The sequence below is a fragment of the Taudactylus pleione genome, unplaced genomic scaffold (genome assembly GCF_031769625.1).
Source record: "Taudactylus pleione unplaced genomic scaffold, aTauple2 ptg000203l, whole genome shotgun sequence".
NCBI lineage: Eukaryota > Metazoa > Chordata > Amphibia > Anura > Myobatrachidae > Taudactylus > Taudactylus pleione.
In genome coordinates this window covers 4,201,034-4,215,853 of record NW_028284605.1, presented here as the reverse complement: position 1 = coordinate 4,215,853, position 14,820 = coordinate 4,201,034, and the positions used below count along the sequence as shown (strand labels likewise).

General features: G+C 40.5%; 1 protein-coding gene across 1 annotated transcript in view; it reads right to left on the bottom strand.

Annotated features, from left to right (window-relative positions):
- SLC6A4 (solute carrier family 6 member 4) overlaps positions 1-12,419 on the bottom strand; it is a 154,945-nt gene extending 142,526 nt beyond the window's left edge. Inside the window, exon 1 of the mRNA XM_088477798.1 lies at positions 12,387-12,419. The gene's annotated coding sequence lies outside the window, so the exon portion shown is untranslated. The remainder of the gene's footprint in view (positions 1-12,386) is intronic.
- Positions 12,420-14,820: the final 2,401 nt, after the last annotated feature.

Below are 14,820 nucleotides of genomic sequence, written 5' to 3'. Positions count from 1 at the left end.
GAGCCAGTTATATCCAGCAGAGGTGCAGACAAGGGTTAATGAAGTAACATGGTCAGCAACAGGGTTGGTACACGGTGAGTCAGATATTTCCAAGGAAAGATACAGGCAAGGGTTAATGCAAAAAACATGTTCAGCCATAGGATCAGTGCACGATGACTCAGATATCTCCAAGGATAAGCATACAGTAGGTAAGGGTTAATGCAGTAAATGTGGTCAGCAGCAGGGTCAGTAAATGGTGAGTTAGATGTATCCAGACAGAAGTATGGGCAAGGATTAATCCAGCAGAGTAGTCAGGAGCCAAAAACTTTGGTCAGCAATGTAGGCACTTCTCCTTATTTAAGGGAGAACAGCCTAGCAAACTGGGCTTGATTATTTCACGTCTGCCCTGCATTCTGAATCTAGAAGTCTGTGAGGGCAACTCACCAAACTGATAAGTGCTGGCTGAGGCATGCATGCACAGTTTAGTCTTTGGCAGTTTTCGAGAGCTCCAAATGGTGTTGAACCACCACAACTCCCGACTCAGTCGATTAAACAGGCAAATCATCAGATGTAGAAGCTGCCACCCAGAACTCCCACTGCCCCGGGCCTCTTTCCAAGAATCTGTGGTGACTCACCCATAGAGGTAAGTGCCGCTTGTGACAGCTATTAACCACTCCTCTTCCAACATCTCCATCCTCATTTACACATCTGTTTCCACTAACACTTTCAAGATTTCTCCTAAACACTCCCATCATGTAGAATGCTCTCCCACAAACTATTTGATATTCACCCAGCCTTCCAATGTGCCCAAATAACTCACCCCTTCATTCAAGCTTAACCCTCCACCCAGCTTTCCAGCCCATGCATAGCAAACCTTTGCTCCCCATTGACTTATTGTGTCCACCCATTTCTCTCCTCTAGAATGTAAGCTTTCATGAGCAGGGCCCTTGCTCCTTTTTTGTCATCTTTGTGATTATGTCGTTTGTAAATTTGTGAAATTGTCTGTCACTATTGAATTTGGTCACTTTGTACTTATGTAATCATGTTCTATCCATTATGTACAGGTCTATAGAACTGTGGTGCCATATAAAACAAATATAAGGTATAGCAAAAATAAACATAATCATGATTTTGTATATATCCTTGTTTTATGTATGACCTGTTTTCCCCCTGTGGCATCTTACAAATCAACAACAGTAGTAATGATAATAATAGAAGTATTGAGCAAAGGCTGTGAATACTTATGTACATGTGATTTCTCAGTGGTTTTTTTTTTTATTATTAAATTTGCAAAAATCTCAAAAAAACTTTTTACACGTTGTCATTATGGGGTATTGTGTGTAGAATTTTGAGGACAAAAATGAATTTATTCCATTTTGGAATAAGGCTGTAACATAACAAAATGTGGAAAAAGTGAAGCGCTGTGAATACTTTCCAGATGCACTGTCTGCTGGTAGATAAAACAATGGGGAGAGGGCTCTGCTTATACGAGTTTACGATCTATATGGAATATGGTTTTACACAATGGGAGGAGAAGGAAGTAACTGCAGAGTTACAATGGTGTTGGTAAGCGAGATGCAAAAATTAATTTTAAAGGGATGTTTGAAGGTAGGGAGACAGGATGAAAGTCTAATGGAGCGAGAGAGTTTGTAGTGGTGATCAGGGAGGAAGAGAGGTGACAATCACTAGGAGAGAGAACAGTGCAGGAGCAAGTATGTGAGAAATATAGGCTGGAGGTGTACGGAGGGGCAGAGAGGTTGAGAGCTTTATAGGTGAGGAGTGGCATAGGAAAGAGAGGGGCAGCAGAAGTACAGCAATGACAGAAGAAGATGAGGCTGGCAGCAGAGTTGAGGATAAACTGGAGGGGGACGAGGTAGGAGTTAGGAATTTGATAATTGATAGCATAAAGATGGTAGCAAAGTTCAAACAAACTGATAAGCTTACTCAGGGAGGACTAGTAGTGGGATAAGAGAAGGTGGCCAAGTCCAGAAACTTGGGGAACCCTGATAGGAAGGGGAAGCAGTGGAGAAGTGGAGAAACTAGTAGATACAGAAATGGAGCAGTTGGACAAGTAGGAGGCGAACCAGGAAAGAGTTGAATCATGAAGCCCAAGTGTGAGCTGCTACTGTGAGTTCAGTGAGTATAAGACTAGAGAACTGTCCTTTGAATTGAGTTGTATTAATTAATTTGTGCAGTGCATACTCTATATATACTGTATAGTAAAACATTTCAGTCTGTTAGGATCCATAAGCAAAGGTGAAGCAGCAGACAATGGGCGAAACCTCCAAAGAACATACAATAATAAAATTTAAAAAAAATTAGAGACTTCTAGGGAAGTATAATTGAAATAAGTGTTAAGGGGATAAGCTGGAGGTTCATTAGGTCATCTGTCTCCATGTGCTAAAATTTTTTATACATGCTATTTTGAGAATTGATTCAGGCGGTATCAATGTACGGTATCAATGTACGGTATCAAGGTATGCTCCCCATTTTTTTATGGAAACGTTTGACTACAGATTCTATGAGCAGCCACTAGCAGTTTTTTTAACATTTAAAAAAATGGGTCAGACTTTAGATTGCCATGATTTCATAAAATTTGGGAACCACTGCCTACTTAAGTCTGTAAATAATATGGACAAATAACAATACGGGGCTGATGCAGAGTAAAACACAAGTCGTCCATAATTGCCCAGAACTAAGGGGGTGATTCACTTAGCGGCCGTATTCAATTAGGTGCGAAAAGCCGTGATTGGTGAAAAAATATCGCCAATTGCGTCTATTCGCCAGGCGGAAACTATTCGCCATATTCAATTGCAAAGACTTTTCGCGTACGTATGAATACCCGGTGGAAAAAAGTGCAGACTTGCGGTATTGGGGTGCAAAGTGCAGAAACCACTCTGCACCCTTTGGACAACCCCTCAAATGATAACTGCATCCAAAAAGTGCAAAAAATAGATGAACACCCCAAAAAAGCAGTTTGAAAATGGGGGGTGAAAAAGTACAAAGTGGGGGTACAAACACAAAAGCTAGTGAAATAGGGGAGGAAATACTTATTTTCACCAAAATAAACTGCTTACTCCTATTCTTCACCACTTGTGCAAAGACGCTATTTTGGAGAAATTGACAGCACTTAAGTACCCCAAATAGCTTCAGTAGGGCTAATCGGGGGCATCTAGACTGATCCCGAATATTAGTGCATCTTCTGGGGGTTGTCAGGGTGATTTCCTCAAATCTGACAGCACTTTTCGCCTGTTTGCGTTTCGCCGGGACCCGTTTTCACGTCCTTTGGAATTGAATAGGGTGAAAAGCGGGGCCGCGCACCAAAGGGTTTCGCGTCCAAAACACACGAAGTCAGCAAAAAGTACATTCCGCTGACAGCTGCAAAATTACCGCGACTAATTGAATACGGCCCCTAGGCAGCTTTGCACTTCTGTCCTTGCTAATGTGCAAATGCAGCAGGAGATGTATGACACTCCCTGCTCCATTTACCATTCCAGCATAGCGACCGAGGTCACAGGCTAGGATCACTATCGCGACCGTCGGCCAGCTGAATAAGCCTCAGCTTACTCAGACTGGCCGGCTTGCGAGGCCAGGAAACTGCATCCATGGACGCAGCCCCTAACCTTGCCACTCCCGGAAAATGGGGTGTCCCCGTCCCCGCACCGCCCCTTAAATCCCTCTGCATGTCAATTTCTGATAACCGTGAATCTGCATTCAGCATTGCACTTATCTGCATTTAGAGGCTGATTCAGCATTGCATGTATATGCCCGTATGTTTATTTTGGGACAAACTACCAAAATAGCAAATATTCGTCTTGCTAAGAATAAAATAAGTCTGAAAACTGGAATATTTACTCTCTCAGCCAACTCCACTTAGGGGGTGATTCAGCAGTGGCTGGGATTGGAAAGCTACACGCAAGCAACTTTGCAATCCTGTCCTTGCAAATATGAAAATGTAGCAAGAGGTGTCTGACACTCCCTGCTGCCGAAACGAACCGTTTCCGGGAACACAGTCCCGATCGCAGTTTGCCAGTTCACGCACGCGCACCAAGATGCACACGCATGCGCAGAATGCAACAATCGGCTCGATTACGTGCGTATAAGCAACTGCGTTCCTTGCTGAATCAGGCCCTATATCCTGGGGAAAAAATGTCTAGACTTAAACACTATATTGCATAACATATACATGGATGGAAAATCAAGAGAAACACAGGTTGTCAGGGTAAAGAAAAGTAAGCAAATAATACAATTGTTTATGTTATAAGATAATTATAGATAAACTAAGACGTAAGTCGGACTACTTAGATGGTGTGGAGACGGAAAAATAGGCAATAATAAATACACTGTTGAGTGCAAGTTCTCCGTCTCTTCATCTTCCCGGGAATCGCTCTGTACAATGTATAGATGTCCCCATTAGGTCCTATGCAGCACTTTGTGGAACCTTCGCAGAAAACCATTATATAAATGAAGTAATGAACTAATTGATCCATTTTGTTACTTAAAATAAACTTTCACATATTATTTTATTCATAACCTTCACCTGATAATAAGATGATTTGCAAACCATTTATATCAATACTCTGCAGCCTTCTGGTGGGGCTGATTCACACACGAATGCTATTTTTAACACATCCACACGTCTCCTGGAGAATCATCAGATCTTTATCAAGTGAGCTTGAACAGATACACAGATACTAGCTTGGCTTTCACAGGCAGCCCAAACTACACCCCCAACCCGCCCTGGCTCTGACTTCACTACAACAGAACCTGGCAGCCATCTAAAAGAATTGTTGGATTAATGATTCAATTAAAGGTAATTGCATCCAGAAACACAACTTTTTAGAAGATACTCCCAACACGAATACACAGGGGCTGACTGTGAGAGGCATGCAAGTCTGAATGCAGCCTCATCTCATGGTGTTTAGCAAACTGCGCACGCATCTCAGCTGACAGACGCTCACAATTGTTTATAGGTTCAAGTCGTTTCTCATCGTCAGCTGAATGCATATCACTGGCAACATGGCAGCAATGGCACGTTCACAGGTAAGAGATACATCCCGCAGGAATGTCGTGGGTGTGAGTCATGCATAAGCACAGTGCAAGTCATTTTCACAGTTGTATCTTCTGCACCTTGCATGAAATAGGTATAAGTACCAGCATGGTTGGGGGCGGTGTGATCCCATACATGCATACCACACAGGTTACAAGCAGATAGTCACATGGGACACCCAAAAGCTGCAGGCATCCAGAACTGCGACTTAGAATCAGACCCCAACAGTCTGCAAAGAGCTACCTCCTTGGGATCTACTGATCCCTATACCATACCATGTATGCTGTCCACACCAACAGAATTAAAGCAGGACAAATGCGAGTGTAATCTAGTTGCTTTTTGCTTTGAAATATATTCATATGGACTAGAGATGTGCACCGACCCCCGTGTTTTGGTTTTGGATCTGGATTAACTTCCATGTTTTGGTTTTGGTTTTGCAAAACCACCATCACGTGTTTTGGTTTTGGATCTGCATGTTTTATTTATTTATTTTTTGCGAAAATGTATAAAAACTGCTAAAATCACAGATTTTTTTTTTCTCCTACTGTATTATTAACCTCACTAACATTCATTTCCAGTCATTTCCAGTCAATTGTGACCACCTCACAGCTCACAATATTGTTCACCAACACAGGCCAAAGGCTGGATGGTTAAACTAAGCAACAGAGCAGCGGCACAAACACACGGCAGTTATTTCTGTTTAAAAACATTTAGCAAATTATTAATGTATTAGCAATAACCAAACAAACTAATGTGCAAGTACTTTCAATAGAAATATTATATACAATACAGAAATTTACTAAAAATCATGCGTGGAATATCTTGCTCAATATAAAAAGTAGCCGTAGTTAGCAAGCAGCAATAAAAAAACCCTAAACATGTGTAAATAGCAACAGCAGACGTGAATGCCCCCTACACAGGTGCACATGCCCTCAGCACATGCCTATTCTCAGTGCCCAATCTTGATTTTCCTTCTGGGGACGCTGGGCCACTGATGACTGGAACTTTGTGCCCATGTAAAGCCCCATCAATCAGCCTTTTTGTTAAGCAGTTCCCCAAAATCTCCCAACTATAAAAACAGCGTTCCATACCTGCTGGTCAGGTACAATGTGAGTTGGATACAGTGTGGGTCGGATACAGTGTAGGTTGGATAGGGGTGCAGGCGGTGTTGGCAAAGTGGGGGTACCAGAGGTATAGGCAGAGTTTGGGTGCCGGCGGTGACCTCAGTGTGGTGGTGCTGACGGTGTTGCCAGTGCGGGGCTGCCGATGGTGTTCTTAGTGCGGGGTTGCCGGCAGCAAGGGGTGGTGCTGAAGGCAACATAGGGGGATCAGCGTTGTCAGTGCAGGGGGATGGCCGGTATCTTTCTTCCTGTGCCTATTGAAGTCTATGGGCAAGCACTTATTGACTGAGAGCCGTCACAGACGGCTCTCTCAGCCAATCAGCAGCAACCCCTTTGACCCCTTTGACTTCAATGGGACTTTGAAAATTGGAGTCCGAGGCAAAAACGTGAGATCCGACAGCGGATTCTCAAGGTTTTGCCTCGGATAGGGATCCGGGGCAGGCGGGGAGATACAAGCTGTGTCTCGGAACCCCTTGGATCCCGGTAGTTCGGGTGGACTCGGTTCTCTGAGAACCAAGCCCTCTCATCTCTAATATGGATAACCGAATGCATAGATACCAAATCATCATACTATTAATAAGGGATATGGATATTAAGACTAAAAATTTTGTACAACATTTTTAATGATTTAATAGATTTTATACAAGAAAAACAAACATGAAATCTGTGAAAATTCATTATCACCATATTTACATATACAGTCCATACAAGTAAACCATAATCTGATCTATTGGGAATGTTTGAAATAGGCATACTGGATCGCATAATTACATGCAATTAAGTACAGGGAAATAAAACAAGACCTATTCCATCTATTTATATTGTAAAACAATGCCAGTCCCTCTAAATGGCACTGCACATGCTTCTTAGTGGCACTGAGCATGCGTCTAAGTGGCACTGCGCATGCCTCTATGTGGCACTGCGCATGCCTCCAAGTGGCACTGCGCATGCCTCTAAGTGGCACTGAGCATGTCTCTAAGTGGCACTGAGGATGCCTCTAAGTGTCACTGAGCATGCCTCTAAGTGGCACTGTGCATGCCTCTAAGTGGCACTGCGCATGCCTCTAAGTGGCACTGAGGATGCATCTAAGTGGCACTGTGCATGCCTCTAAATGGCACTGAGCACGCCTCTAAGTGGCACTGAGGATGCCTCTAAGTGGCACTGAGCATGCGTTTAAGTGGCAATGAGCATGCCTCTAAGTGGCACTGAGGATGGCTCTAAGTGGCACTGAGCATGCATCTAAGTGGCACTGAGCATGCCTCTAAGTGGCACTGAGCATGCGTTTAAGTGGCATTGAGCATGCCTCTAAGTGGAACTGAGGATGGCTCTAAGTGGCACTGCGCATGCATCTAGTTAGCGTCTGCACAGAGTCAGAGTTGCGATTGAGGTGCACGGGGGATGCATGGTCTCTGTGTGGTCTGTCTTATGTGCGTATTATGGGAGTGCCGCGGGCATGTCTCTGTGTGTGTGTGTACCTTCACTGATCAAAGCAGTGTGTGTGTGTGTGTGTGTGTGTGTGTGTGTGCGTATGCGTATGTGTGTGTGTGTGTATGTGCGCATGCGTATGTGTGTGTGTGTGTGTGTGTGTGTGTGCCTTCACTGATCACTGCACTCTGTGTGTGTGTCTGACATTTATGCCACATCTCCGAATAGCAAAGACACCGCCAGGGCCAGATTAAGGTAAGTGGGGAACCCAGGGCAGCTAACATGTGATAGCACCTACAAATAAAATTGTCATTTAAATATGATGGCGATGTTATTGAAAAACATAATGTGTAAATAAACCAATACATTTGTATTATTATATGAACCAGTATAAAGATCTGATCCACACCCCCATAGAATCTGCATCATGCAATTAAAACAACCTCAGGAAATTGATGGGACCAAGTAGCTGTGGCTGTACAACAGAAGGCGCAAAGTGGGCCCAAATTTCAAGGTGTTGTCACAGAGGCCACTTGACTCAAGGACACTGTGAACCAATGGTACGGCACTACTCGGAAGGTCCCCTTATTCTGACCCTGATCACATTACACCATTCTTTAGCCTGTATTTTGCCTACAGATTTTCTTTTTGTCCAACATGCATTATTTTGAAATGTAATTTATTAAATTGAAGATTCCACACTTACATACATATTAGTTTTATCTCTCCTGAATTATAAACCCTGTTCTCTAAAATGTTTGTATTATCTGCAATAACACTTACTAATTGTGGTCTACAAGAGAAGGTATCAATAGTGGATATATTAGATAAAACAGGACTGATCCCCGAGATTCTCCACTTGTTCCCAGCCCTTCAGCTAAGCTTCCACCATTGACTACAACAACCTATCTTATGTACAGTATTGTGTACACTATTAGCCAAAGCCTTTATCCATAGCAATTTGAGACTAATCCAAAGATTTTCAGTTTCTGAATTGACTTATTGTGGGACAACAAATGCCTAATTTGTCACTTAAATTTAGTTCATTTTGCTTATTACAGTAACTTGTTTGACAGTACAGTATCTCCTAGAAACAAATCTATGCTTACTAGGAGCTTGAATAAATTGTGGACTAGTTACAGTCAAACAAATGACAATATTCTTCTTAAGTGATTCCATTCATTACCTTATTATTGATGCGAGACTCAGAATAATTAAATAGATTTGGAATTCCAATTCCTTGTAATAATATTTATAGATCTGCACAGAAGAACTTTCCTCTACTTTTGGTTTTCTACAGGTGATAAAACCATAAAACAAAACACTTCTTGTAAAAAGAATATATTTCTAACTGTGAATTGAGACAACGCAAAAGACTAGAATCTCTGATTGTTTGACATTCTTTATATACACAAAAGCGCTTAAAATATTGTAAACCTATTTGCTTATGAGCCTCTACAGGGGGAATCAGAGATAGTTGAAATATTTTGTAAAAAGTTATTTAATGCTGACTTATCACATAATAAAAAAGTATTGATTTTTTCTACAATGTATTTACACAAAAATGTTGTGCAAATGGTTCTTATCTGTCTGGCTGTACTTCATTGCTTTAGCATAGAATAAAGCCATTTTTGTGACAAAACGCAGCTTTCATGAAACAAAACCTGGAGAATTGTCTCATTTACTTGGTTACATGACATGAAGTAATGTGAGCAACAAATCTGAGACAATACCACAAAGACACACAGCACCCTGTTGTGTGTCCTAATGGTGTGTGAGGAACTTTCTGTTTGCAACAATTCTATAATATGTCATGAAAGCATTCCATTTTCATCACTTTGCCTAAAGTCTCCTAATACACAGACAACGACAGGTCTGTATATATAGGGTTTAAGTGGGGGAGGTCCAGTGGGGGCTCCCCTGGTAATTATCTGGTATTCTGCATGAAGGTGAACTACAACCCCCAGCCATAATTTGAATCTAGTTACAAGGAAAAGTCTTTACTTTTCAATATGGACATCAACTAAATTCCACAGAGGATCTTGACAAGCTAGATTGTAACTACAGTAGCATTCATCTGCAGGTTCTGATCTTAGTGTAGTACTCACGAGTCCCTATTTTCCAATGACGTTTCCAGTTTTACTAGTGGAAATCAGAGATCTTATTTCTCTGATAAACAAAATAAACTCTTTATGCACCTGCATAAGTGGCATTGGGTTCCTGTAACTGTTTTACTATACAGCCAGCAGTAAGAATGACAGAGCAGCTTCCTATCACACAGATATATTGGTGTTCTGTTTCAGAATGACGGGAGTCTCTCCGAGTGCCAATCTGTGTGTGAGGATGGAGTTTCTTATTCCCTACCTATAACTCCAGCTCTATAACTAAAAAAAGGAATATGAATGTGGTATTCTAATAACATGCGTTTAAACAGATTTATACCAATGCAATTAAACTGCTTCCAGAGCTGTTATTATTGGCTCTCTAATATGTTTAAAATAATCTGCATAACATTTAATTTTGTTTTGATGTTGTTAATAAAGTGTAAATAGTTATAATTTTTTTATAGAATATGTTATGCAGTAAATATGACAATCTTACACACTTTACTTGTTCCTTCGTTTTTAAAGAATATACTCCACAATGCGTAGAGAGCAGTTTAAGTCAAGAAATATGTGCCCATCTCTAATTAGTTTTGCATTGAATAGGTTTATTTTTAAATATTCAAGTGATTGCAAAACAAATATTTTATTTTTACGGTGTGCAATAAACTCTACTCCATTTGCAGCTCAATATATTCTTGTGGACAACTATTTTCTAGAGACAATACTAGGAGAATGTGACATTGAGCTTCAATAAAAACACCAATTCATTATCAGACCTTCCCAAATTGAGATTATACTGTTCACACTTTACAAATGTTGCACAGTACTATAAATCTAATCTCTGAGTGGTTAATAAATGTTTTCCAATTTTTAAATCATTTAGAAAAAGCAGAAATATAACAGGGATAATAATGTTGGTTATCTTTGCCTTAAGTTTACTTATGAGCTTGAGCAACCTGTTGATCTTCAGATGTGGTGGAATTAACTCTTGAATGCTTTAGCTGGCAGTATTTGCTTGGATTTGTAGTTCTCTACAGCTGCAGAGCCTTATCATTTATACCTCTGGTATACCTGCTCTTATCCATTGCTACAATTATATTTTCTTTACACTGCATTGTTATGTGATTGTATTATCAGAATATATAATATGAATGCCATCTATGTTACATCTATGTTACATATAAATCGATATTATGGGACAAACTGACATGAAGACCTTTTCGGCTACATGGGCATTATTAACACTGTATTACAAGAAATTTGTCACATGAATATTCTCTACCGCAAAAAGAAAACTCAGTTTATTTTAACGCCACCCATTCTTTGCAATTGAACATTTTAGTGAACACAGTGGAACAAACTGTAGCACCCCAAACTTTCAAAGAAGCAAGTTTAACAAAAAACCTGTCCCGCATTCCAGGGCGCAAGTGACATCTGTTCAGTGAACATTTGAGCAGATGTGCTCTGCCCCACTAGCCTAATGTTTATTTGATGACATAATGTTTATAATTAAGCTCTCAATTTATCCTTATCATATCTGTATCACATACCAGAGCGGTGGCTACAAGAAAGTACAATTTAAAACTTATCATGAGGATGGTATAATCAACTGATCAATAAAAATACAGTACTTTGCAAATGCTGATTTCCACTTCATGTTTCACTATAAACACGTGTAAAAGTTGAACAGAGTTACGTTCACAGAACCTTTAAAATATGTTGTCACTGTAAAACCAGTATTAGTACAAAAAAGCACCTAGTTTTTATATAGAATATGATCATTTTAGAGCAAATAACATGTTGTAAATGTATCATTTGATATATTAGAATGTAAGAGTACAGAGCAAGGCAGCACCTACATATCACACAGCATGGGACTTTTCTAACCAATAAAAACGTGGAGCTATAATAATCTGTAAGTTTATAACTCTTTTGTCCCAAGCCTTCCAGTTATAAAACACTTCTATCAGGAGAGAGATTGATTGAGAAAGAGGGAGAGTGAATGAGAGAGAGAGAGAGAGAGAGAGAGAGAGAGAGAGAGAGAGAGAGAGAGAGAGAGATCTTGAGAACAAGAGTGAGGAAACCAGAGTGACTGAGAGAGTGACACTCATATATACAGAAAGAGAGATATGGAGAGAAATAGTGACAGACAGAAACGGAGAGAGAGAGCGTGAAAGAGAGGGAGACAGAGATAGTAACATATAGAGATACAGACAGAGATAGAGAGAGAGAGATAGTTCCACAAACTCCAAGCTTGTTATAATAAACTTGTGTTTTCACTCACTCTTTCTACAATCAAACACGTATAGTACATACTATAAAACTCAGCTGTGTTAAAAATGATCTTTAATGACTTAGAACTGTATTTTATACTCCTGTTAAAAGCTATATATTTACTGTGTCTCCCTAACATATCCTACACATTAAATATAAAGGACAAAAAAAAGTTTTTTTGTCCTTTATATTTAGAGTAGACCATAAACTTATGACATAACTTTCTGAAAGCTGTGGTGTAATGCTGATTAGATAATATAAACCCCCTTCCCTATTATTTGATAGCAGAATCATTCTGCTCCATCATGGGGCTGTAGTAATCTAAAACCTCATAAAACACTACTAGAGGAACACAAACAAAATAATAGACACGTTACAGTACTATATACAGTACATAGACAAGTCCATGCTATGACAAATGAAGCAAGTTACCTGAAATGTTTAGTAGCATGCAATGTCTGCAGATATTAAGGTCTTCTTGGATGGCTATACCTTACCCTCTCCACACCTGCTGAGCTTTCAGCTGCTCAGTGTAGGACTCAGCATCCTGCACAGCTTTTGTACACCAATCCCCCCTCACATGGTCTGATTTGCAGATAAATCCACTGCCAAAGGGCTCTGTAAGACATCTTTGCGTCACTTTCAGGCAAGTAAACTTGTCTGTCTTTCAGTGTCACAACTCATATGCGCCCTCTAGGGGTTGCCGTTTAGATTACACATGACAAGTCAAAAGCAATTTATGTACAAAGTGATAAGTAAATCGCTTGTAAATTTGTAACCCATTTAATGCCGGATAAATAGAAGCTGAATGTCACAGAAAAGCACAATGTATGAATGTGTGTTTTCATGTATTCATAAAGGCATAATATAAGTAGACTACGAAAATAAATGTCATATATTGAACAGTTAACCTGCAAATAAACTCTTTAGCATGTGAACTATATTTTTTCCTACACATGTTTGAAATACCATGATAAATATTGCAATCAATTTGACATACTTAGTCAAATACATTATATCAATCCTCCTGCTTGCTGAACACCTCATTGACAACCACATATGCATGACATTAGTGTGAGAATGGAGTATGGAGGATTCACCCCTAAAAGTTACAAAGCTCCACCCACCTTAGGGCGATATAAATATATATTATATAGCATATTTATTGTACATCTTCACTCAGCAATAATCTATAATCATACTCATTTTATGACTGACTGATATCAGATTACACTAAAGTCACTTCTCCCTAGTTTTCTTGTTATGTTATGGCAATACAAAAATAAATATAAGGCCAGAAGCCTATGTAGGCCTTCATACCATGATTAATAATTGCTATGCACTACTGCAGCGGTTGCCAACCCGTCGCTCGCGGACGCAATCTGGGTAGCTTGCCTTACGGCGACAATGGTAGCACGGTGGGGTAGCTGGCCTTATGGCTCTAACCTCACATCTACTTAGCACGTAAATGGATCGTTTCCAGGAGCCCCCTCCCCTCCGACACCTTGGAGCTGAAATCTCGCACATTGAAAGAAGTCAAAAGGCCCATGAATCTCCTTTGTCCTAAACTTTTTATACCAGCCTGCCATCAGACTCAGACACCACTTACAAATATGGGTATAAGGGGTCTATTTACTAAGCAGTGTTAGGAGACAGAGTGAAAAGTGATAAGAAAGTGATAAGGTGCCAGCCAATCAGCTCCCAACTGTCATCTCACAGGCTGTGTTTGAAAAATGACAGTTGGGAGCTGATTGGCTGGCACCTTATCACTTTCTTATCACTTTTCACTCTATCTCCTAACACTGCTTAGTAAATAGACCCCTTAGTCTGTTTCCAACTACTCTGTTGGTTAAATACTGCTAAGACAGCTAGTCATGCGTTTATACCTAAAGACAACACCTTGAGGATTTATGGTGTGTCAATGCCTGACCACCACCTAATGTCTGAACATTATCTAATGCCTGATACATTCATAAAATCACTGCACACAACATGGCTTTCAGCAGCCATTTTCTGCTCTCCCATTACAGCATGTAAGCTGCACATAGGACGTGCATGTCACTGCATGACAGACACTGCCAGCAGGCTCACCGCTGACCACGTTAAGAGAAGCGCTGACCGGGCACTGTTTGGTGGGGGTGTGAGACCAGGTGGCAGTGTGGGACCAGGCCATCCACTGTCCCACCAGCATAATACATCCAGCAGCACCCTGCTTCCCGCTGACAGCTCTCAACAGGCATCAGAGGTACAGCTTGGGCACTTTGAAAAGGGAGTGTGGGACCAAAAAGTGAATGAAGATAAAGTCCCAGCCAATCAGCTCCCAACTGCCATGTCATAGGCTGTTTAAAAAACTGCAGTTAGGAGCTGATTGGCTGGCACTTTATCTCCATTCATTTGTCTCCATCCAAGGCTTAGTAGCGTTATCACTGTATTAATAAATGTATTGTTGTTTTTCTATGACAGATTTGGTCAATCGCCAGATTTTGGATTTCTAAAATAAAATGTGGCTCGTCAAGACGTCTCATTTTTCTCAAGTAGCTCCCACCCCATTTAAGGTTGGAGACCACTGCACTACTGCCTATTCAGCCTATTGGGTAAAAAAAACATTTGTTACAAATTTACAGATTTTCATACCTTTTATGTTTCCCATTTTTCAGTGTAACTAAACACGTCATGTGACCCAATAGTATGAGGAGTAAGAACAGCTTTTTAGGAGTTGGAAATTAATTTCCGGCCCTGACAGTGATGTAACTGCTATTGTAAAAAAAATGAAACATTCTCTATGGCAGACATTCACATTCCTCCGATCTTCTCTAGTGGTTACCTAAAGTGCCTTTTTGGTACCTTCTGTATATATTTTTTTTTG